Source organism: Lingula anatina, chromosome 1 (genome assembly GCF_051362555.1).
Source record: "Lingula anatina isolate TDL-2025a chromosome 1, LinAna3.0, whole genome shotgun sequence".
Lineage (NCBI taxonomy): Eukaryota > Metazoa > Brachiopoda > Lingulata > Lingulida > Lingulidae > Lingula > Lingula anatina.
This window is the reverse complement of record NC_141767.1, coordinates 52,213,887-52,230,161: the sequence shown is the minus strand read 5'-3', so window position 1 is coordinate 52,230,161 and position 16,275 is coordinate 52,213,887. Positions and strand designations below refer to the sequence as shown.

Sequence of the window (16,275 nt, the reverse complement as noted above, 5' to 3'; positions counted from 1 at the left end):
AATGAAACGGAATCGACACATCTGTTTGATGCCACGCTAAAAAGGACAAGTAAAGGTGGCCAGGCGGTCTTCCATCCTAGTCCAGACGTGGCCCGACGCACTGATAGACGAAGACAACGGCGCAACTGTGATTTGGAAAAAATTGAAAACTTAAAGAAAAAAAAGTGGTAAGTGAAAGAAACTGAAATCGGCTACGAATAAAATGTCAAAAACGTGTCTACGGCACCAGGTATTCCCAGGCGGTCACCCATCCAAGTACTAACCTGGCCCGTCGTTGCTTAACTTCGGTGATCGGACGAGAACCGGTGCTTTCAACGTGGTATGGTCGTAGACGATGACTGTCCGCGCTAGCACTGTTTTTGATCGACGGAAAGGAAATGAAACGGAATCGACACATCTGTTTGATGCCACGCTAAAAAGGACAAGTAAAGGTGGCCAGGCGGTCTTCCATCCTAGTCCAGACGTGGCCCGACGCACTGATAGACGAAGACAACGGCGCAACTGTGATTTGGAAAAAATTGAAAACTTAAAGAAAAAAAAGTGGTAAGTGAAAGAAACTGAAATCGGCTACGAATAAAATGTCAAAAACGTGTCTACGGCACCAGGTATTCCCAGGCGGTCACCCATCCAAGTACTAACCTGGCCCGACGTTGCTTAACTTCGGTGATCGGACGAGAACCGGTGCTTTCAACGTGGTATGGTCGTAGACGATGACTGTCCGCGCTAGCACTGTTTTTGATCGACGGAAAGGAAATGAAACGGAATCGACACATCTGTTTGATGCCACGCTAAAAAGGACAAGTAAAGGTGGCCAGGCGGTCTTCCATCCTAGTCCAGACGTGGCCCGACGCACTGATAGACGAAGACAACGGCGCAACTGTGATTTGGAAAAAATTGAAAACTTAAAGAAAAAAAAGTGGTAAGTGAAAGAAACTGAAATCGGCTACGAATAAAATGTCAAAAACGTGTCTACGGCACCAGGTATTCCCAGGCGGTCACCCATCCAAGTACTAACCTGGCCCGACGTTGCTTAACTTCGGTGATCGGACGAGAACCGGTGCTTTCAACGTGGTATGGTCGTAGACGATGACTGTCCGCGCTAGCACTGTTTTTGATCGACGGAAAGGAAATGAAACGGAATCGACACATCTGTTTGATGCCACGCTAAAAAGGACAAGTAAAGGTGGCCAGGCGGTCTTCCATCCTAGTCCAGACGTGGCCCGACGCACTGATAGACGAAGACAACGGCGCAACTGTGATTTGGAAAAAATTGAAAACTTAAAGAAAAAAAAGTGGTAAGTGAAAGAAACTGAAATCGGCTACGAATAAAATGTCAAAAACGTGTCTACGGCACCAGGTATTCCCAGGCGGTCACCCATCCAAGTACTAACCTGGCCCGACGTTGCTTAACTTCGGTGATCGGACGAGAACCGGTGCTTTCAACGTGGTATGGTCGTAGACGATGACTGTCCGCGCTAGCACTGTTTTTGATCGACGGAAAGGAAATGAAACGGAATCGACACATCTGTTTGATGCCACGCTAAAAAGGACAAGTAAAGGTGGCCAGGCGGTCTTCCATCCTAGTCCAGACGTGGCCCGACGCACTGATAGACGAAGACAACGGCGCAACTGTGATTTGGAAAAAATTGAAAACTTAAAGAAAAAAAAGTGGTAAGTGAAAGAAACTGAAATCGGCTACGAATAAAATGTCAAAAACGTGTCTACGGCACCAGGTATTCCCAGGCGGTCACCCATCCAAGTACTAACCTGGCCCGACGTTGCTTAACTTCGGTGATCGGACGAGAACCGGTGCTTTCAACGTGGTATGGTCGTAGACGATGACTGTCCGCGCTAGCACTGTTTTTGATCGACGGAAAGGAAATGAAACGGAATCGACACATCTGTTTGATGCCACGCTAAAAAGGACAAGTAAAGGTGGCCAGGCGGTCTTCCATCCTAGTCCAGACGTGGCCCGACGCACTGATAGACGAAGACAACGGCGCAACTGTGATTTGGAAAAAATTGAAAACTTAAAGAAAAAAAAGTGGTAAGTGAAAGAAACTGAAATCGGCTACGAATAAAATGTCAAAAACGTGTCTACGGCACCAGGTATTCCCAGGCGGTCACCCATCCAAGTACTAACCTGGCCCGACGTTGCTTAACTTCGGTGATCGGACGAGAACCGGTGCTTTCAACGTGGTATGGTCGTAGACGATGACTGTCCGCGCTAGCACTGTTTTTGATCGACGGAAAGGAAATGAAACGGAATCGACACATCTGTTTGATGCCACGCTAAAGAGGACAAGTAAAGGTGGCCAGGCGGTCTTCCATCCTAGTCCAGACGTGGCCCGACGCACTGATAGACGAAGACAACGGCGCAACTGTGATTTGGAAAAAATTGAAAACTTAAAGAAAAAAAAGTGGTAAGTGAAAGAAACTGAAATCGGCTACGAATAAAATGTCAAAAACGTGTCTACGGCACCAGGTATTCCCAGGCGGTCACCCATCCAAGTACTAACCTGGCCCGACGTTGCTTAACTTCGGTGATCGGACGAGAACCGGTGCTTTCAACGTGGTATGGTCGTAGACGATGACTGTCCGCGCTAGCACTGTTTTTGATCGACGGAAAGGAAATGAAACGGAATCGACACATCTGTTTGATGCCACGCTAAAGAGGACAAGTAAAGGTGGCCAGGCGGTCTTCCATCCTAGTCCAGACGTGGCCCGACGCACTGATAGACGAAGACAACGGCGCAACTGTGATTTGGAAAAAATTGAAAACTTAAAGAAAAAAAAGTGGTAAGTGAAAGAAACTGAAATCGGCTACGAATAAAATGTCAAAAACGTGTCTACGGCACCAGGTATTCCCAGGCGGTCACCCATCCAAGTACTAACCTGGCCCGACGTTGCTTAACTTCGGTGATCGGACGAGAACCGGTGCTTTCAACGTGGTATGGTCGTAGACGATGACTGTCCGCGCTAGCACTGTTTTTGATCGACGGAAAGGAAATGAAACGGAATCGACACATCTGTTTGATGCCACGCTAAAAAGGACAAGTAAAGGTGGCCAGGCGGTCTTCCATCCTAGTCCAGACGTGGCCCGACGCACTGATAGACGAAGACAACGGCGCAACTGTGATTTGGAAAAAATTGAAAACTTAAAGAAAAAAAAGTGGTAAGTGAAAGAAACTGAAATCGGCTACGAATAAAATGTCAAAAACGTGTCTACGGCACCAGGTATTCCCAGGCGGTCACCCATCCAAGTACTAACCTGGCCCGACGTTGCTTAACTTCGGTGATCGGACGAGAACCGGTGCTTTCAACGTGGTATGGTCGTAGACGATGACTGTCCGCGCTAGCACTGTTTTTGATCGACGGAAAGGAAATGAAACGGAATCGACACATCTGTTTGATGCCACGCTAAAAAGGACAAGTAAAGGTGGCCAGGCGGTCTTCCATCCTAGTCCAGACGTGGCCCGACGCACTGATAGACGAAGACAACGGCGCAACTGTGATTTGGAAAAAATTGAAAACTTAAAGAAAAAAAAGTGGTAAGTGAAAGAAACTGAAATCGGCTACGAATAAAATGTCAAAAACGTGTCTACGGCACCAGGTATTCCCAGGCGGTCACCCATCCAAGTACTAACCTGGCCCGACGTTGCTTAACTTCGGTGATCGGACGAGAACCGGTGCTTTCAACGTGGTATGGTCGTAGACGATGACTGTCCGCGCTAGCACTGTTTTTGATCGACGGAAAGGAAATGAAACGGAATCGACACATCTGTTTGATGCCACGCTAAAAAGGACAAGTAAAGGTGGCCAGGCGGTCTTCCATCCTAGTCCAGACGTGGCCCGACGCACTGATAGACGAAGACAACGGCGCAACTGTGATTTGGAAAAAATTGAAAACTTAAAGAAAAAAAAGTGGTAAGTGAAAGAAACTGAAATCGGCTACGAATAAAATGTCAAAAACGTGTCTACGGCACCAGGTATTCCCAGGCGGTCACCCATCCAAGTACTAACCTGGCCCGACGTTGCTTAACTTCGGTGATCGGACGAGAACCGGTGCTTTCAACGTGGTATGGTCGTAGACGATGACTGTCCGCGCTAGCACTGTTTTTGATCGACGGAAAGGAAATGAAACGGAATCGACACATCTGTTTGATGCCACGCTAAAAAGGACAAGTAAAGGTGGCCAGGCGGTCTTCCATCCTAGTCCAGACGTGGCCCGACGCACTGATAGACGAAGACAACGGCGCAACTGTGATTTGGAAAAAATTGAAAACTTAAAGAAAAAAAAGTGGTAAGTGAAAGAAACTGAAATCGGCTACGAATAAAATGTCAAAAACGTGTCTACGGCACCAGGTATTCCCAGGCGGTCACCCATCCAAGTACTAACCTGGCCCGACGTTGCTTAACTTCGGTGATCGGACGAGAACCGGTGCTTTCAACGTGGTATGGTCGTAGACGATGACTGTCCGCGCTAGCACTGTTTTTGATCGACGGAAAGGAAATGAAACGGAATCGACACATCTGTTTGATGCCACGCTAAAAAGGACAAGTAAAGGTGGCCAGGCGGTCTTCCATCCTAGTCCAGACGTGGCCCGACGCACTGATAGACGAAGACAACGGCGCAACTGTGATTTGGAAAAAATTGAAAACTTAAAGAAAAAAAAGTGGTAAGTGAAAGAAACTGAAATCGGCTACGAATAAAATGTCAAAAACGTGTCTACGGCACCAGGTATTCCCAGGCGGTCACCCATCCAAGTACTAACCTGGCCCGACGTTGCTTAACTTCGGTGATCGGACGAGAACCGGTGCTTTCAACGTGGTATGGTCGTAGACGATGACTGTCCGCGCTAGCACTGTTTTTGATCGACGGAAAGGAAATGAAACGGAATCGACACATCTGTTTGATGCCACGCTAAAAAGGACAAGTAAAGGTGGCCAGGCGGTCTTCCATCCTAGTCCAGACGTGGCCCGACGCACTGATAGACGAAGACAACGGCGCAACTGTGATTTGGAAAAAATTGAAAACTTAAAGAAAAAAAAGTGGTAAGTGAAAGAAACTGAAATCGGCTACGAATAAAATGTCAAAAACGTGTCTACGGCACCAGGTATTCCCAGGCGGTCACCCATCCAAGTACTAACCTGGCCCGACGTTGCTTAACTTCGGTGATCGGACGAGAACCGGTGCTTTCAACGTGGTATGGTCGTAGACGATGACTGTCCGCGCTAGCACTGTTTTTGATCGACGGAAAGGAAATGAAACGGAATCGACACATCTGTTTGATGCCACGCTAAAAAGGACAAGTAAAGGTGGCCAGGCGGTCTTCCATCCTAGTCCAGACGTGGCCCGACGCACTGATAGACGAAGACAACGGCGCAACTGTGATTTGGAAAAAATTGAAAACTTAAAGAAAAAAAAGTGGTAAGTGAAAGAAACTGAAATCGGCTACGAATAAAATGTCAAAAACGTGTCTACGGCACCAGGTATTCCCAGGCGGTCACCCATCCAAGTACTAACCTGGCCCGACGTTGCTTAACTTCGGTGATCGGACGAGAACCGGTGCTTTCAACGTGGTATGGTCGTAGACGATGACTGTCCGCGCTAGCACTGTTTTTGATCGACGGAAAGGAAATGAAACGGAATCGACACATCTGTTTGATGCCACGCTAAAAAGGACAAGTAAAGGTGGCCAGGCGGTCTTCCATCCTAGTCCAGACGTGGCCCGACGCACTGATAGACGAAGACAACGGCGCAACTGTGATTTGGAAAAAATTGAAAACTTAAAGAAAAAAAAGTGGTAAGTGAAAGAAACTGAAATCGGCTACGAATAAAATGTCAAAAACGTGTCTACGGCACCAGGTATTCCCAGGCGGTCACCCATCCAAGTACTAACCTGGCCCGACGTTGCTTAACTTCGGTGATCGGACGAGAACCGGTGCTTTCAACGTGGTATGGTCGTAGACGATGACTGTCCGCGCTAGCACTGTTTTTGATCGACGGAAAGGAAATGAAACGGAATCGACACATCTGTTTGATGCCACGCTAAAAAGGACAAGTAAAGGTGGCCAGGCGGTCTTCCATCCTAGTCCAGACGTGGCCCGACGCACTGATAGACGAAGACAACGGCGCAACTGTGATTTGGAAAAAATTGAAAACTTAAAGAAAAAAAAGTGGTAAGTGAAAGAAACTGAAATCGGCTACGAATAAAATGTCAAAAACGTGTCTACGGCACCAGGTATTCCCAGGCGGTCACCCATCCAAGTACTAACCTGGCCCGACGTTGCTTAACTTCGGTGATCGGACGAGAACCGGTGCTTTCAACGTGGTATGGTCGTAGACGATGACTGTCCGCGCTAGCACTGTTTTTGATCGACGGAAAGGAAATGAAACGGAATCGACACATCTGTTTGATGCCACGCTAAAAAGGACAAGTAAAGGTGGCCAGGCGGTCTTCCATCCTAGTCCAGACGTGGCCCGACGCACTGATAGACGAAGACAACGGCGCAACTGTGATTTGGAAAAAATTGAAAACTTAAAGAAAAAAAAGTGGTAAGTGAAAGAAACTGAAATCGGCTACGAATAAAATGTCAAAAACGTGTCTACGGCACCAGGTATTCCCAGGCGGTCACCCATCCAAGTACTAACCTGGCCCGACGTTGCTTAACTTCGGTGATCGGACGAGAACCGGTGCTTTCAACGTGGTATGGTCGTAGACGATGACTGTCCGCGCTAGCACTGTTTTTGATCGACGGAAAGGAAATGAAACGGAATCGACACATCTGTTTGATGCCACGCTAAAAAGGACAAGTAAAGGTGGCCAGGCGGTCTTCCATCCTAGTCCAGACGTGGCCCGACGCACTGATAGACGAAGACAACGGCGCAACTGTGATTTGGAAAAAATTGAAAACTTAAAGAAAAAAAAGTGGTAAGTGAAAGAAACTGAAATCGGCTACGAATAAAATGTCAAAAACGTGTCTACGGCACCAGGTATTCCCAGGCGGTCACCCATCCAAGTACTAACCTGGCCCGACGTTGCTTAACTTCGGTGATCGGACGAGAACCGGTGCTTTCAACGTGGTATGGTCGTAGACGATGACTGTCCGCGCTAGCACTGTTTTTGATCGACGGAAAGGAAATGAAACGGAATCGACACATCTGTTTGATGCCACGCTAAAAAGGACAAGTAAAGGTGGCCAGGCGGTCTTCCATCCTAGTCCAGACGTGGCCCGACGCACTGATAGACGAAGACAACGGCGCAACTGTGATTTGGAAAAAATTGAAAACTTAAAGAAAAAAAAGTGGTAAGTGAAAGAAACTGAAATCGGCTACGAATAAAATGTCAAAAACGTGTCTACGGCACCAGGTATTCCCAGGCGGTCACCCATCCAAGTACTAACCTGGCCCGACGTTGCTTAACTTCGGTGATCGGACGAGAACCGGTGCTTTCAACGTGGTATGGTCGTAGACGATGACTGTCCGCGCTAGCACTGTTTTTGATCGACGGAAAGGAAATGAAACGGAATCGACACATCTGTTTGATGCCACGCTAAAAAGGACAAGTAAAGGTGGCCAGGCGGTCTTCCATCCTAGTCCAGACGTGGCCCGACGCACTGATAGACGAAGACAACGGCGCAACTGTGATTTGGAAAAAATTGAAAACTTAAAGAAAAAAAAGTGGTAAGTGAAAGAAACTGAAATCGGCTACGAATAAAATGTCAAAAACGTGTCTACGGCACCAGGTATTCCCAGGCGGTCACCCATCCAAGTACTAACCTGGCCCGACGTTGCTTAACTTCGGTGATCGGACGAGAACCGGTGCTTTCAACGTGGTATGGTCGTAGACGATGACTGTCCGCGCTAGCACTGTTTTTGATCGACGGAAAGGAAATGAAACGGAATCGACACATCTGTTTGATGCCACGCTAAAAAGGACAAGTAAAGGTGGCCAGGCGGTCTTCCATCCTAGTCCAGACGTGGCCCGACGCACTGATAGACGAAGACAACGGCGCAACTGTGATTTGGAAAAAATTGAAAACTTAAAGAAAAAAAAGTGGTAAGTGAAAGAAACTGAAATCGGCTACGAATAAAATGTCAAAAACGTGTCTACGGCACCAGGTATTCCCAGGCGGTCACCCATCCAAGTACTAACCTGGCCCGACGTTGCTTAACTTCGGTGATCGGACGAGAACCGGTGCTTTCAACGTGGTATGGTCGTAGACGATGACTGTCCGCGCTAGCACTGTTTTTGATCGACGGAAAGGAAATGAAACGGAATCGACACATCTGTTTGATGCCACGCTAAAAAGGACAAGTAAAGGTGGCCAGGCGGTCTTCCATCCTAGTCCAGACGTGGCCCGACGCACTGATAGACGAAGACAACGGCGCAACTGTGATTTGGAAAAAATTGAAAACTTAAAGAAAAAAAAGTGGTAAGTGAAAGAAACTGAAATCGGCTACGAATAAAATGTCAAAAACGTGTCTACGGCACCAGGTATTCCCAGGCGGTCACCCATCCAAGTACTAACCTGGCCCGACGTTGCTTAACTTCGGTGATCGGACGAGAACCGGTGCTTTCAACGTGGTATGGTCGTAGACGATGACTGTCCGCGCTAGCACTGTTTTTGATCGACGGAAAGGAAATGAAACGGAATCGACACATCTGTTTGATGCCACGCTAAAAAGGACAAGTAAAGGTGGCCAGGCGGTCTTCCATCCTAGTCCAGACGTGGCCCGACGCACTGATAGACGAAGACAACGGCGCAACTGTGATTTGGAAAAAATTGAAAACTTAAAGAAAAAAAAGTGGTAAGTGAAAGAAACTGAAATCGGCTACGAATAAAATGTCAAAAACGTGTCTACGGCACCAGGTATTCCCAGGCGGTCACCCATCCAAGTACTAACCTGGCCCGACGTTGCTTAACTTCGGTGATCGGACGAGAACCGGTGCTTTCAACGTGGTATGGTCGTAGACGATGACTGTCCGCGCTAGCACTGTTTTTGATCGACGGAAAGGAAATGAAACGGAATCGACACATCTGTTTGATGCCACGCTAAAAAGGACAAGTAAAGGTGGCCAGGCGGTCTTCCATCCTAGTCCAGACGTGGCCCGACGCACTGATAGACGAAGACAACGGCGCAACTGTGATTTGGAAAAAATTGAAAACTTAAAGAAAAAAAAGTGGTAAGTGAAAGAAACTGAAATCGGCTACGAATAAAATGTCAAAAACGTGTCTACGGCACCAGGTATTCCCAGGCGGTCACCCATCCAAGTACTAACCTGGCCCGACGTTGCTTAACTTCGGTGATCGGACGAGAACCGGTGCTTTCAACGTGGTATGGTCGTAGACGATGACTGTCCGCGCTAGCACTGTTTTTGATCGACGGAAAGGAAATGAAACGGAATCGACACATCTGTTTGATGCCACGCTAAAAAGGACAAGTAAAGGTGGCCAGGCGGTCTTCCATCCTAGTCCAGACGTGGCCCGACGCACTGATAGACGAAGACAACGGCGCAACTGTGATTTGGAAAAAATTGAAAACTTAAAGAAAAAAAAGTGGTAAGTGAAAGAAACTGAAATCGGCTACGAATAAAATGTCAAAAACGTGTCTACGGCACCAGGTATTCCCAGGCGGTCACCCATCCAAGTACTAACCTGGCCCGACGTTGCTTAACTTCGGTGATCGGACGAGAACCGGTGCTTTCAACGTGGTATGGTCGTAGACGATGACTGTCCGCGCTAGCACTGTTTTTGATCGACGGAAAGGAAATGAAACGGAATCGACACATCTGTTTGATGCCACGCTAAAAAGGACAAGTAAAGGTGGCCAGGCGGTCTTCCATCCTAGTCCAGACGTGGCCCGACGCACTGATAGACGAAGACAACGGCGCAACTGTGATTTGGAAAAAATTGAAAACTTAAAGAAAAAAAAGTGGTAAGTGAAAGAAACTGAAATCGGCTACGAATAAAATGTCAAAAACGTGTCTACGGCACCAGGTATTCCCAGGCGGTCACCCATCCAAGTACTAACCTGGCCCGACGTTGCTTAACTTCGGTGATCGGACGAGAACCGGTGCTTTCAACGTGGTATGGTCGTAGACGATGACTGTCCGCGCTAGCACTGTTTTTGATCGACGGAAAGGAAATGAAACGGAATCGACACATCTGTTTGATGCCACGCTAAAAAGGACAAGTAAAGGTGGCCAGGCGGTCTTCCATCCTAGTCCAGACGTGGCCCGACGCACTGATAGACGAAGACAACGGCGCAACTGTGATTTGGAAAAAATTGAAAACTTAAAGAAAAAAAAGTGGTAAGTGAAAGAAACTGAAATCGGCTACGAATAAAATGTCAAAAACGTGTCTACGGCACCAGGTATTCCCAGGCGGTCACCCATCCAAGTACTAACCTGGCCCGACGTTGCTTAACTTCGGTGATCGGACGAGAACCGGTGCTTTCAACGTGGTATGGTCGTAGACGATGACTGTCCGCGCTAGCACTGTTTTTGATCGACGGAAAGGAAATGAAACGGAATCGACACATCTGTTTGATGCCACGCTAAAAAGGACAAGTAAAGGTGGCCAGGCGGTCTTCCATCCTAGTCCAGACGTGGCCCGACGCACTGATAGACGAAGACAACGGCGCAACTGTGATTTGGAAAAAATTGAAAACTTAAAGAAAAAAAAGTGGTAAGTGAAAGAAACTGAAATCGGCTACGAATAAAATGTCAAAAACGTGTCTACGGCACCAGGTATTCCCAGGCGGTCACCCATCCAAGTACTAACCTGGCCCGACGTTGCTTAACTTCGGTGATCGGACGAGAACCGGTGCTTTCAACGTGGTATGGTCGTAGACGATGACTGTCCGCGCTAGCACTGTTTTTGATCGACGGAAAGGAAATGAAACGGAATCGACACATCTGTTTGATGCCACGCTAAAAAGGACAAGTAAAGGTGGCCAGGCGGTCTTCCATCCTAGTCCAGACGTGGCCCGACGCACTGATAGACGAAGACAACGGCGCAACTGTGATTTGGAAAAAATTGAAAACTTAAAGAAAAAAAAGTGGTAAGTGAAAGAAACTGAAATCGGCTACGAATAAAATGTCAAAAACGTGTCTACGGCACCAGGTATTCCCAGGCGGTCACCCATCCAAGTACTAACCTGGCCCGACGTTGCTTAACTTCGGTGATCGGACGAGAACCGGTGCTTTCAACGTGGTATGGTCGTAGACGATGACTGTCCGCGCTAGCACTGTTTTTGATCGACGGAAAGGAAATGAAACGGAATCGACACATCTGTTTGATGCCACGCTAAAAAGGACAAGTAAAGGTGGCCAGGCGGTCTTCCATCCTAGTCCAGACGTGGCCCGACGCACTGATAGACGAAGACAACGGCGCAACTGTGATTTGGAAAAAATTGAAAACTTAAAGAAAAAAAAGTGGTAAGTGAAAGAAACTGAAATCGGCTACGAATAAAATGTCAAAAACGTGTCTACGGCACCAGGTATTCCCAGGCGGTCACCCATCCAAGTACTAACCTGGCCCGACGTTGCTTAACTTCGGTGATCGGACGAGAACCGGTGCTTTCAACGTGGTATGGTCGTAGACGATGACTGTCCGCGCTAGCACTGTTTTTGATCGACGGAAAGGAAATGAAACGGAATCGACACATCTGTTTGATGCCACGCTAAAAAGGACAAGTAAAGGTGGCCAGGCGGTCTTCCATCCTAGTCCAGACGTGGCCCGACGCACTGATAGACGAAGACAACGGCGCAACTGTGATTTGGAAAAAATTGAAAACTTAAAGAAAAAAAAGTGGTAAGTGAAAGAAACTGAAATCGGCTACGAATAAAATGTCAAAAACGTGTCTACGGCACCAGGTATTCCCAGGCGGTCACCCATCCAAGTACTAACCTGGCCCGACGTTGCTTAACTTCGGTGATCGGACGAGAACCGGTGCTTTCAACGTGGTATGGTCGTAGACGATGACTGTCCGCGCTAGCACTGTTTTTGATCGACGGAAAGGAAATGAAACGGAATCGACACATCTGTTTGATGCCACGCTAAAAAGGACAAGTAAAGGTGGCCAGGCGGTCTTCCATCCTAGTCCAGACGTGGCCCGACGCACTGATAGACGAAGACAACGGCGCAACTGTGATTTGGAAAAAATTGAAAACTTAAAGAAAAAAAAGTGGTAAGTGAAAGAAACTGAAATCGGCTACGAATAAAATGTCAAAAACGTGTCTACGGCACCAGGTATTCCCAGGCGGTCACCCATCCAAGTACTAACCTGGCCCGACGTTGCTTAACTTCGGTGATCGGACGAGAACCGGTGCTTTCAACGTGGTATGGTCGTAGACGATGACTGTCCGCGCTAGCACTGTTTTTGATCGACGGAAAGGAAATGAAACGGAATCGACACATCTGTTTGATGCCACGCTAAAAAGGACAAGTAAAGGTGGCCAGGCGGTCTTCCATCCTAGTCCAGACGTGGCCCGACGCACTGATAGACGAAGACAACGGCGCAACTGTGATTTGGAAAAAATTGAAAACTTAAAGAAAAAAAAGTGGTAAGTGAAAGAAACTGAAATCGGCTACGAATAAAATGTCAAAAACGTGTCTACGGCACCAGGTATTCCCAGGCGGTCACCCATCCAAGTACTAACCTGGCCCGACGTTGCTTAACTTCGGTGATCGGACGAGAACCGGTGCTTTCAACGTGGTATGGTCGTAGACGATGACTGTCCGCGCTAGCACTGTTTTTGATCGACGGAAAGGAAATGAAACGGAATCGACACATCTGTTTGATGCCACGCTAAAAAGGACAAGTAAAGGTGGCCAGGCGGTCTTCCATCCTAGTCCAGACGTGGCCCGACGCACTGATAGACGAAGACAACGGCGCAACTGTGATTTGGAAAAAATTGAAAACTTAAAGAAAAAAAAGTGGTAAGTGAAAGAAACTGAAATCGGCTACGAATAAAATGTCAAAAACGTGTCTACGGCACCAGGTATTCCCAGGCGGTCACCCATCCAAGTACTAACCTGGCCCGACGTTGCTTAACTTCGGTGATCGGACGAGAACCGGTGCTTTCAACGTGGTATGGTCGTAGACGATGACTGTCCGCGCTAGCACTGTTTTTGATCGACGGAAAGGAAATGAAACGGAATCGACACATCTGTTTGATGCCACGCTAAAAAGGACAAGTAAAGGTGGCCAGGCGGTCTTCCATCCTAGTCCAGACGTGGCCCGACGCACTGATAGACGAAGACAACGGCGCAACTGTGATTTGGAAAAAATTGAAAACTTAAAGAAAAAAAAGTGGTAAGTGAAAGAAACTGAAATCGGCTACGAATAAAATGTCAAAAACGTGTCTACGGCACCAGGTATTCCCAGGCGGTCACCCATCCAAGTACTAACCTGGCCCGACGTTGCTTAACTTCGGTGATCGGACGAGAACCGGTGCTTTCAACGTGGTATGGTCGTAGACGATGACTGTCCGCGCTAGCACTGTTTTTGATCGACGGAAAGGAAATGAAACGGAATCGACACATCTGTTTGATGCCACGCTAAAAAGGACAAGTAAAGGTGGCCAGGCGGTCTTCCATCCTAGTCCAGACGTGGCCCGACGCACTGATAGACGAAGACAACGGCGCAACTGTGATTTGGAAAAAATTGAAAACTTAAAGAAAAAAAAGTGGTAAGTGAAAGAAACTGAAATCGGCTACGAATAAAATGTCAAAAACGTGTCTACGGCACCAGGTATTCCCAGGCGGTCACCCATCCAAGTACTAACCTGGCCCGACGTTGCTTAACTTCGGTGATCGGACGAGAACCGGTGCTTTCAACGTGGTATGGTCGTAGACGATGACTGTCCGCGCTAGCACTGTTTTTGATCGACGGAAAGGAAATGAAACGGAATCGACACATCTGTTTGATGCCACGCTAAAAAGGACAAGTAAAGGTGGCCAGGCGGTCTTCCATCCTAGTCCAGACGTGGCCCGACGCACTGATAGACGAAGACAACGGCGCAACTGTGATTTGGAAAAAATTGAAAACTTAAAGAAAAAAAAGTGGTAAGTGAAAGAAACTGAAATCGGCTACGAATAAAATGTCAAAAACGTGTCTACGGCACCAGGTATTCCCAGGCGGTCACCCATCCAAGTACTAACCTGGCCCGACGTTGCTTAACTTCGGTGATCGGACGAGAACCGGTGCTTTCAACGTGGTATGGTCGTAGACGATGACTGTCCGCGCTAGCACTGTTTTTGATCGACGGAAAGGAAATGAAACGGAATCGACACATCTGTTTGATGCCACGCTAAAAAGGACAAGTAAAGGTGGCCAGGCGGTCTTCCATCCTAGTCCAGACGTGGCCCGACGCACTGATAGACGAAGACAACGGCGCAACTGTGATTTGGAAAAAATTGAAAACTTAAAGAAAAAAAAGTGGTAAGTGAAAGAAACTGAAATCGGCTACGAATAAAATGTCAAAAACGTGTCTACGGCACCAGGTATTCCCAGGCGGTCACCCATCCAAGTACTAACCTGGCCCGACGTTGCTTAACTTCGGTGATCGGACGAGAACCGGTGCTTTCAACGTGGTATGGTCGTAGACGATGACTGTCCGCGCTAGCCTCTGTTTTTGATCGACGGAAAGGAAATGAAACGGAATCGACACATCTGTTTGATGCCACGCTAAAAAGGACAAGTAAAGGTGGCCAGGCGGTCTTCCATCCTAGTCCAGACGTGGCCCGACGCACTGATAGACGAAGACAACGGCGCAACTGTGATTTGGAAAAAATTGAAAACTTAAAGAAAAAAAAGTGGTAAGTGAAAGAAACTGAAATCGGCTACGAATAAAATGTCAAAAACGTGTCTACGGCACCAGGTATTCCCAGGCGGTCACCCATCCAAGTACTAACCTGGCCCGACGTTGCTTAACTTCGGTGATCGGACGAGAACCGGTGCTTTCAACGTGGTATGGTCGTAGACGATGACTGTCCGCGCTAGCACTGTTTTTGATCGACGGAAAGGAAATGAAACGGAATCGACACATCTGTTTGATGCCACGCTAAAAAGGACAAGTAAAGGTGGCCAGGCGGTCTTCCATCCTAGTCCAGACGTGGCCCGACGCACTGATAGACGAAGACAACGGCGCAACTGTGATTTGGAAAAAATTGAAAACTTAAAGAAAAAAAAGTGGTAAGTGAAAGAAACTGAAATCGGCTACGAATAAAATGTCAAAAACGTGTCTACGGCACCAGGTATTCCCAGGCGGTCACCCATCCAAGTACTAACCTGGCCCGACGTTGCTTAACTTCGGTGATCGGACGAGAACCGGTGCTTTCAACGTGGTATGGTCGTAGACGATGACTGTCCGCGCTAGCCTCTGTTTTTGATCGACGGAAAGGAAATGAAACGGAATCGACACATCTGTTTGTTGCCACGCTAAAAAGGACAAGTAAAGGTGGCCAGGCGGTCTTCCATCCTAGTCCAGACGTGGCCCGACGCACTGATAGACGAAGACAACGGCGCAACTGTGATTTGGAAAAAATTGAAAACTTAAAGAAAAAAAAGTGGTAAGTGAAAGAAACTGAAATCGGCTACGAATAAAATGTCAAAAACGTGTCTACGACACCAGGTATTCCCAGGCGGTCACCCATCCAAGTACTAACCTGGCCCGACGTTGCTTAACTTCGGTGATCGGACGAGAACCGGTGCTTTCAACGTGGTATGGTCGTAGACGATGACTGTCCGCGCTAGCACTGTTTTTGATCGACGGAAAGGAAATGAAACGGAATCGACACATCTGTTTGATGCCACGCTAAAAAGGACAAGTAAAGGTGGCCAGGCGGTCTTCCATCCTAGTCCAGACGTGGCCCGACGCACTGATAGACGAAGACAACGGCGCAACTGTGATTTGGAAAAAATTGAAAACTTAAAGAAAAAAAAGTGGTAAGTGAAAGAAACTGAAATCGGCTACGAATAAAATGTCAAAAACGTGTCTACGGCACCAGGTATTCCCAGGCGGTCACCCATCCAAGTACTAACCTGGCCCGACGTTGCTTAACTTCGGTGATCGGACGAGAACCGGTGCTTTCAACGTGGTATGGTCGTAGACGATGACTGTCCGCGCTAGCACTGTTTTTGATCGACGGAAAGGAAATGAAACGGAATCGACACATCTGTTTGATGCCACGCTAAAAAGGACAAGTAAAGGTGGCCAGGCGGTCTTCCATCCTAGTCCAGACGTGGCCCGACGCACTGAT

At 47.6% G+C, this 16,275-nt stretch overlaps 43 non-coding genes across 43 annotated transcripts; all 43 read right to left on the bottom strand.

The window, feature by feature from the left end:
- Positions 1-214: 214 nt before the first annotated feature.
- On the bottom strand, positions 215-333 carry LOC147764668 (5S ribosomal RNA). Its single transcript, XR_015332545.1, has one exon. It is a non-coding gene; the product is annotated as a 5S ribosomal RNA (ribosomal RNA).
- Positions 334-590: 257 nt separating this feature from the next.
- On the bottom strand, positions 591-709 carry LOC147764667 (5S ribosomal RNA). Its single transcript, XR_015332431.1, has one exon. It is a non-coding gene; the product is annotated as a 5S ribosomal RNA (ribosomal RNA).
- Positions 710-966: 257 nt separating this feature from the next.
- On the bottom strand, positions 967-1,085 carry LOC147764666 (5S ribosomal RNA). Its single transcript, XR_015332430.1, has one exon. It is a non-coding gene; the product is annotated as a 5S ribosomal RNA (ribosomal RNA).
- Positions 1,086-1,342: 257 nt separating this feature from the next.
- Positions 1,343-1,461, bottom strand: LOC147764665 (5S ribosomal RNA). Its single transcript, XR_015332429.1, has one exon. It is a non-coding gene; the product is annotated as a 5S ribosomal RNA (ribosomal RNA).
- Positions 1,462-1,718: 257 nt separating this feature from the next.
- Positions 1,719-1,837, bottom strand: LOC147764664 (5S ribosomal RNA). The gene has a single exon (XR_015332428.1). It is a non-coding gene; the product is annotated as a 5S ribosomal RNA (ribosomal RNA).
- Positions 1,838-2,094: 257 nt separating this feature from the next.
- Positions 2,095-2,213, bottom strand: LOC147764663 (5S ribosomal RNA). Its single transcript, XR_015332427.1, has one exon. It is a non-coding gene; the product is annotated as a 5S ribosomal RNA (ribosomal RNA).
- A 257-nt stretch (positions 2,214-2,470) lies between these two features.
- Positions 2,471-2,589, bottom strand: LOC147764662 (5S ribosomal RNA). Its single transcript, XR_015332426.1, has one exon. It is a non-coding gene; the product is annotated as a 5S ribosomal RNA (ribosomal RNA).
- Positions 2,590-2,846: 257 nt separating this feature from the next.
- Positions 2,847-2,965, bottom strand: LOC147764661 (5S ribosomal RNA). Its single transcript, XR_015332425.1, has one exon. It is a non-coding gene; the product is annotated as a 5S ribosomal RNA (ribosomal RNA).
- A 257-nt stretch (positions 2,966-3,222) lies between these two features.
- LOC147764660 (5S ribosomal RNA) lies at positions 3,223-3,341 on the bottom strand. Its single transcript, XR_015332423.1, has one exon. It is a non-coding gene; the product is annotated as a 5S ribosomal RNA (ribosomal RNA).
- Positions 3,342-3,598: 257 nt separating this feature from the next.
- Positions 3,599-3,717, bottom strand: LOC147764659 (5S ribosomal RNA). Its single transcript, XR_015332422.1, has one exon. It is a non-coding gene; the product is annotated as a 5S ribosomal RNA (ribosomal RNA).
- Positions 3,718-3,974: 257 nt separating this feature from the next.
- LOC147764658 (5S ribosomal RNA) lies at positions 3,975-4,093 on the bottom strand. The gene has a single exon (XR_015332421.1). It is a non-coding gene; the product is annotated as a 5S ribosomal RNA (ribosomal RNA).
- Positions 4,094-4,350: 257 nt separating this feature from the next.
- LOC147764657 (5S ribosomal RNA) lies at positions 4,351-4,469 on the bottom strand. Its single transcript, XR_015332420.1, has one exon. It is a non-coding gene; the product is annotated as a 5S ribosomal RNA (ribosomal RNA).
- A 257-nt stretch (positions 4,470-4,726) lies between these two features.
- On the bottom strand, positions 4,727-4,845 carry LOC147764656 (5S ribosomal RNA). The gene has a single exon (XR_015332419.1). It is a non-coding gene; the product is annotated as a 5S ribosomal RNA (ribosomal RNA).
- Positions 4,846-5,102: 257 nt separating this feature from the next.
- LOC147764655 (5S ribosomal RNA) lies at positions 5,103-5,221 on the bottom strand. Its single transcript, XR_015332418.1, has one exon. It is a non-coding gene; the product is annotated as a 5S ribosomal RNA (ribosomal RNA).
- A 257-nt stretch (positions 5,222-5,478) lies between these two features.
- On the bottom strand, positions 5,479-5,597 carry LOC147764654 (5S ribosomal RNA). Its single transcript, XR_015332417.1, has one exon. It is a non-coding gene; the product is annotated as a 5S ribosomal RNA (ribosomal RNA).
- Positions 5,598-5,854: 257 nt separating this feature from the next.
- LOC147764653 (5S ribosomal RNA) lies at positions 5,855-5,973 on the bottom strand. Its single transcript, XR_015332416.1, has one exon. It is a non-coding gene; the product is annotated as a 5S ribosomal RNA (ribosomal RNA).
- Positions 5,974-6,230: 257 nt separating this feature from the next.
- LOC147764652 (5S ribosomal RNA) lies at positions 6,231-6,349 on the bottom strand. Its single transcript, XR_015332415.1, has one exon. It is a non-coding gene; the product is annotated as a 5S ribosomal RNA (ribosomal RNA).
- Positions 6,350-6,606: 257 nt separating this feature from the next.
- LOC147764651 (5S ribosomal RNA) lies at positions 6,607-6,725 on the bottom strand. Its single transcript, XR_015332414.1, has one exon. It is a non-coding gene; the product is annotated as a 5S ribosomal RNA (ribosomal RNA).
- Positions 6,726-6,982: 257 nt separating this feature from the next.
- On the bottom strand, positions 6,983-7,101 carry LOC147764650 (5S ribosomal RNA). The gene has a single exon (XR_015332412.1). It is a non-coding gene; the product is annotated as a 5S ribosomal RNA (ribosomal RNA).
- Positions 7,102-7,358: 257 nt separating this feature from the next.
- LOC147764649 (5S ribosomal RNA) lies at positions 7,359-7,477 on the bottom strand. Its single transcript, XR_015332411.1, has one exon. It is a non-coding gene; the product is annotated as a 5S ribosomal RNA (ribosomal RNA).
- Positions 7,478-7,734: 257 nt separating this feature from the next.
- On the bottom strand, positions 7,735-7,853 carry LOC147764648 (5S ribosomal RNA). The gene has a single exon (XR_015332410.1). It is a non-coding gene; the product is annotated as a 5S ribosomal RNA (ribosomal RNA).
- A 257-nt stretch (positions 7,854-8,110) lies between these two features.
- LOC147764647 (5S ribosomal RNA) lies at positions 8,111-8,229 on the bottom strand. The gene has a single exon (XR_015332409.1). It is a non-coding gene; the product is annotated as a 5S ribosomal RNA (ribosomal RNA).
- Positions 8,230-8,486: 257 nt separating this feature from the next.
- On the bottom strand, positions 8,487-8,605 carry LOC147764646 (5S ribosomal RNA). The gene has a single exon (XR_015332408.1). It is a non-coding gene; the product is annotated as a 5S ribosomal RNA (ribosomal RNA).
- A 257-nt stretch (positions 8,606-8,862) lies between these two features.
- Positions 8,863-8,981, bottom strand: LOC147764645 (5S ribosomal RNA). Its single transcript, XR_015332407.1, has one exon. It is a non-coding gene; the product is annotated as a 5S ribosomal RNA (ribosomal RNA).
- A 257-nt stretch (positions 8,982-9,238) lies between these two features.
- LOC147764644 (5S ribosomal RNA) lies at positions 9,239-9,357 on the bottom strand. The gene has a single exon (XR_015332406.1). It is a non-coding gene; the product is annotated as a 5S ribosomal RNA (ribosomal RNA).
- A 257-nt stretch (positions 9,358-9,614) lies between these two features.
- Positions 9,615-9,733, bottom strand: LOC147764643 (5S ribosomal RNA). Its single transcript, XR_015332405.1, has one exon. It is a non-coding gene; the product is annotated as a 5S ribosomal RNA (ribosomal RNA).
- A 257-nt stretch (positions 9,734-9,990) lies between these two features.
- Positions 9,991-10,109, bottom strand: LOC147764642 (5S ribosomal RNA). Its single transcript, XR_015332404.1, has one exon. It is a non-coding gene; the product is annotated as a 5S ribosomal RNA (ribosomal RNA).
- A 257-nt stretch (positions 10,110-10,366) lies between these two features.
- On the bottom strand, positions 10,367-10,485 carry LOC147764641 (5S ribosomal RNA). Its single transcript, XR_015332403.1, has one exon. It is a non-coding gene; the product is annotated as a 5S ribosomal RNA (ribosomal RNA).
- Positions 10,486-10,742: 257 nt separating this feature from the next.
- LOC147764640 (5S ribosomal RNA) lies at positions 10,743-10,861 on the bottom strand. The gene has a single exon (XR_015332401.1). It is a non-coding gene; the product is annotated as a 5S ribosomal RNA (ribosomal RNA).
- Positions 10,862-11,118: 257 nt separating this feature from the next.
- Positions 11,119-11,237, bottom strand: LOC147764639 (5S ribosomal RNA). Its single transcript, XR_015332400.1, has one exon. It is a non-coding gene; the product is annotated as a 5S ribosomal RNA (ribosomal RNA).
- Positions 11,238-11,494: 257 nt separating this feature from the next.
- Positions 11,495-11,613, bottom strand: LOC147764638 (5S ribosomal RNA). The gene has a single exon (XR_015332399.1). It is a non-coding gene; the product is annotated as a 5S ribosomal RNA (ribosomal RNA).
- A 257-nt stretch (positions 11,614-11,870) lies between these two features.
- On the bottom strand, positions 11,871-11,989 carry LOC147764637 (5S ribosomal RNA). Its single transcript, XR_015332398.1, has one exon. It is a non-coding gene; the product is annotated as a 5S ribosomal RNA (ribosomal RNA).
- A 257-nt stretch (positions 11,990-12,246) lies between these two features.
- Positions 12,247-12,365, bottom strand: LOC147764636 (5S ribosomal RNA). The gene has a single exon (XR_015332397.1). It is a non-coding gene; the product is annotated as a 5S ribosomal RNA (ribosomal RNA).
- Positions 12,366-12,622: 257 nt separating this feature from the next.
- Positions 12,623-12,741, bottom strand: LOC147764635 (5S ribosomal RNA). The gene has a single exon (XR_015332396.1). It is a non-coding gene; the product is annotated as a 5S ribosomal RNA (ribosomal RNA).
- A 257-nt stretch (positions 12,742-12,998) lies between these two features.
- LOC147764634 (5S ribosomal RNA) lies at positions 12,999-13,117 on the bottom strand. Its single transcript, XR_015332395.1, has one exon. It is a non-coding gene; the product is annotated as a 5S ribosomal RNA (ribosomal RNA).
- A 257-nt stretch (positions 13,118-13,374) lies between these two features.
- Positions 13,375-13,493, bottom strand: LOC147764633 (5S ribosomal RNA). The gene has a single exon (XR_015332394.1). It is a non-coding gene; the product is annotated as a 5S ribosomal RNA (ribosomal RNA).
- A 257-nt stretch (positions 13,494-13,750) lies between these two features.
- LOC147764632 (5S ribosomal RNA) lies at positions 13,751-13,869 on the bottom strand. The gene has a single exon (XR_015332393.1). It is a non-coding gene; the product is annotated as a 5S ribosomal RNA (ribosomal RNA).
- A 257-nt stretch (positions 13,870-14,126) lies between these two features.
- LOC147764631 (5S ribosomal RNA) lies at positions 14,127-14,245 on the bottom strand. Its single transcript, XR_015332392.1, has one exon. It is a non-coding gene; the product is annotated as a 5S ribosomal RNA (ribosomal RNA).
- A 257-nt stretch (positions 14,246-14,502) lies between these two features.
- On the bottom strand, positions 14,503-14,621 carry LOC147764630 (5S ribosomal RNA). Its single transcript, XR_015332390.1, has one exon. It is a non-coding gene; the product is annotated as a 5S ribosomal RNA (ribosomal RNA).
- Positions 14,622-14,879: 258 nt separating this feature from the next.
- Positions 14,880-14,998, bottom strand: LOC147764629 (5S ribosomal RNA). The gene has a single exon (XR_015332389.1). It is a non-coding gene; the product is annotated as a 5S ribosomal RNA (ribosomal RNA).
- Positions 14,999-15,255: 257 nt separating this feature from the next.
- LOC147764628 (5S ribosomal RNA) lies at positions 15,256-15,374 on the bottom strand. The gene has a single exon (XR_015332388.1). It is a non-coding gene; the product is annotated as a 5S ribosomal RNA (ribosomal RNA).
- Positions 15,375-15,632: 258 nt separating this feature from the next.
- LOC147764627 (5S ribosomal RNA) lies at positions 15,633-15,751 on the bottom strand. The gene has a single exon (XR_015332315.1). It is a non-coding gene; the product is annotated as a 5S ribosomal RNA (ribosomal RNA).
- Positions 15,752-16,008: 257 nt separating this feature from the next.
- LOC147764626 (5S ribosomal RNA) lies at positions 16,009-16,127 on the bottom strand. The gene has a single exon (XR_015332387.1). It is a non-coding gene; the product is annotated as a 5S ribosomal RNA (ribosomal RNA).
- Between the last annotated feature and the right edge of the window lie 148 nt (positions 16,128-16,275).